The following is a 3,285-nucleotide window of genomic DNA, read 5'->3' as shown; positions in this document are numbered from 1 at the left end:
TATGATAGGATGAATGTAAAACTAATGTTCTCCCATGTAAACTACCACATAATTCACAATAGAACATTAAAAACAAAACAAAAACACACAGTGTTCAATGACAGAAAAACAAAACAAAAGAAACCTGTTGTTTTCTGCTTTTGTCAAAATAAGTCTGCAATATCACATTCAATTATGGATGACATGTTTTAAGAAAAGAAAAGAAAAAAAAAAAAAATGTGACAAGCCAGATTGTATCTCTAATACAGTGACCTTGATGGCAAACAAAAGTTGTCAGGAGGGCTGTTTGTAAAGAGTTGAAGAGCTACTATTGGTAAAAGGGAGTAGATATGTGTGTTAGTATTGCTTTAATGTTAAAAATTAATTCTAAACATTGGGCTGATGATGGAGCGGAGTGAAGGGGTGGTGATTTCTGTGAAATGCAACTGAAAATGCTCTAGTTGGTGCCAATTCAGTAGGGTATTTTCATGAAAGGGTTTCAGTTCCCCCCAGAAAACCTGTTCTCATCTGTGTTTTGAGAAAATCTGTTTATCTGACCCTTCACCTAACAGTAGGACCCACTTTCTGTTATAAAAGTGCAATCCAAACTACACACTTAAAATATGCACATTTTGTTGAATGTACAATGAATCTCAAAACAAACAAAATCTACACTGACATTTAAACAATTTTTATTGAACAATAAAGTTATACACTTATAAAAGAAAACAGTGGGTAGTGAGTGGAAGGGAGAGGCGGACATGAGAACAAGGGCTGGGGGTCTGGTTTTAGCATACAGGCAGTGCTTGGGTTACAAACACAATCTGTTCAAACATGTACTTTTAAATAGAGTTTGTAGGTAAGTCAGACCAGGTGCATACAGTTTTTTAATTTAGTCTTACTGAAGTGTAAGAAAAAGCTTGACAACTTTTCAATGATTTAAATGCTGTACTTACAGCAATTGAAGGTAACTGTGACCAAGAATGTGTTGTGAGTAGAGTCTGGTTCAATCATTTCAAAGTGAGGGCAAATTTACAAAACATTAAAGGGCAGCACTGGACTATGAAAGAAGCTCTGGTAGCATAGTGGTTATGAATCGGGCTGTGAACCGCAAGGTCAGCAGTTCAAAACTACCAGCTGTTCCGTGGGAGAAAGATAAGGCTTTCTGCTCCCGTAAAGATTTACAGCCTCAGAAACTCTATACAGGGTCTCTATGAGTCGGAACTGACTCCACAGCACACCACCACCACCACCCTGGACTGTGAACCACAAGGTCAGCAGTCTGAACCCACCAGCTGCTCCATGGGACAAAGACAAGGCTTTGTGCTCTTGCAAAGATTTAAAAGCCTCAGAAACCCTGTAGGATAGCTATGAGTCAGAACTGATTTGATGACATTTACAATAGCAACAATATTGAAGAAAGACTTTGACCTAGGTGCATACGTATGCATGGTAGCATATTTATGTATTGTGTATTCAGAGAAGGAGCCCCAGGGCATTGCGGGTTAGGCACTAACTTCAAAAGTCAGAGATTCAAACCCACCAACCACTCCATGGGAGAAAGCTGAAACTACCTGCTCCTGTAGAGATGTGCAGTTGCAGAAACCCTACACAGGGTCACTGTGGGTGGGAACTGAGTCAGAATCAACTTGATGGCCAACGATTTGGTTTGGTTTTTGGTATATTCAAAGAGAAAAGAAGTTAACTAAGAAAGGAAGGAAAAAGGAGTAGAAAGGAAAAAAGAAGGAAGGGTAGGAGAGACCAATGCATACAATTGTAATTCCAGCTTTTTGATAAGTTATAAATACATCTCTGAATGTTAATTTCTACATTTATAAAAATTTAAAATGTATGTCTCTGCCTCTCTTTCCCCTCTTCATTCTTCTCTTCCTACCCATTCCTTCCTATTTCCTCTTTCCTTACTTTCTTAGGTGTAGCTTTGTTGGATAAGCACTAGTCTTCTAGCTGTGAGGTTGGTGGTTCAAACCCACCAGTCGCTCCTCACAAACCCTACATGGGATGTGTAAGTAACAGAACCAACTTGGTAGCACTTAATAACAACAAAATAAAATTTTAGTAATAATGTCTCCTAATCACAGATTTTTGTACCAAACTCAATGAAACAATTTTATGAAGTAATGAGCTGGACTGCAAGGTTGGTGGTTCAAGTTCACCAGCCATTCCTCAGAAACCTTATACAGGGTTGCTATGAGTTGGAACTAATTTGACAGCACTTAATAATAACAACATCCCTGTATAGGAATCGTGGTGTGGTGCTGCAGGATAATGCACTGGACCACAAGATTGATGTGAACTGCAAAGTTGGTGGTTCAAACCCACCAGCCACTCCTCAGAAACCCTACATAGAGTCACTATGAGTCGGAATCAACTGGATGGCGTTTAACAACAATAACATCCACATATAAGGCATCTTTTACCTGTTCCATGTACAATTTAGAATGTCTACCTTTTTACCTCTTGGTATTTTTGCATCCTCAATACTGTATATTTATTTGTATGAACACTTTGTTTCTGAATATGTTCTTTTTGGGAGATGGTTCATTATATAATTTCTCATTACTCTTGTGAAGTGCCCTAAACTTTGAGATGGTAAAACAAAAACAAAAACAAAAACAAGAAAACCCTTCCTCTTCAGTTTCTCTGTAGCTCTCTCCCTTTTGCCAGTGTTCAATACAGGTGACTGGCTGGAGAACCATAGGGCCTTGCTGAAACAAAGGGGTCCACAGCATTCAGAATCCAGCTGTTTTCTTCTTGAGGGAAATACCAGATATGCCCTTGGCTGATGGCTGTCAAGTATGCTAATTACATAGCAAAATTTAAAACTCCATGGAAAAAGGCATAATGCGTTTACTGATTTGTATTTTTTAAGCTTTTACTATCATAATGAGATGTACTACAAAGTGGATTAACAGAAAGCTTAAAATGGTACAGAAATTTCTACCGTTATGACTTACATATATATATATCAAACCATCTTACCAATTTTTATATCTTCAACAATAAAATGTAATGTAGTACATTATGTTCATGCTTATACAGCACTGAATATATAGGATATTTTCAATTTTAATGGTAAACCCATGATGAGTGAGATTTAAGTAAGAGCAACTATATTTTAAAGACTCTCCATATGACAGTAAATTTAGCTTTCTAATATTATACAATTCATAGAGTTTCAGTGACTAGCGATTCGGAAGTAGTTTGTCACTCTTTCTTCCTAGTCTATGAATAGCAGAGAAACATTGTCAGATACAGGACTGGAAGGTGGGAAGGCACTCAGAATGC

At 37.6% G+C, this 3,285-nt stretch overlaps 1 protein-coding gene across 1 annotated transcript in view; it reads right to left on the bottom strand.

The window, feature by feature from the left end:
* Positions 1 to 3,285, bottom strand: part of CSRNP3 (cysteine-serine-rich nuclear protein 3) — a 152,814-nt gene that overhangs the window by 97,896 nt on the left and 51,633 nt on the right. The gene's annotated exons all lie outside the window — the stretch shown is intronic.

This window comes from Chrysochloris asiatica, unplaced genomic scaffold, assembly GCF_000296735.1.
Source record: "Chrysochloris asiatica unplaced genomic scaffold, ChrAsi1.0 scaffold00099, whole genome shotgun sequence".
Classification (NCBI taxonomy): Eukaryota; Metazoa; Chordata; class Mammalia; order Afrosoricida; family Chrysochloridae; genus Chrysochloris; species Chrysochloris asiatica.
The sequence above is the reverse complement of the archived record's forward strand: the minus strand, read 5'-3'. Positions and strand labels throughout refer to the sequence as shown.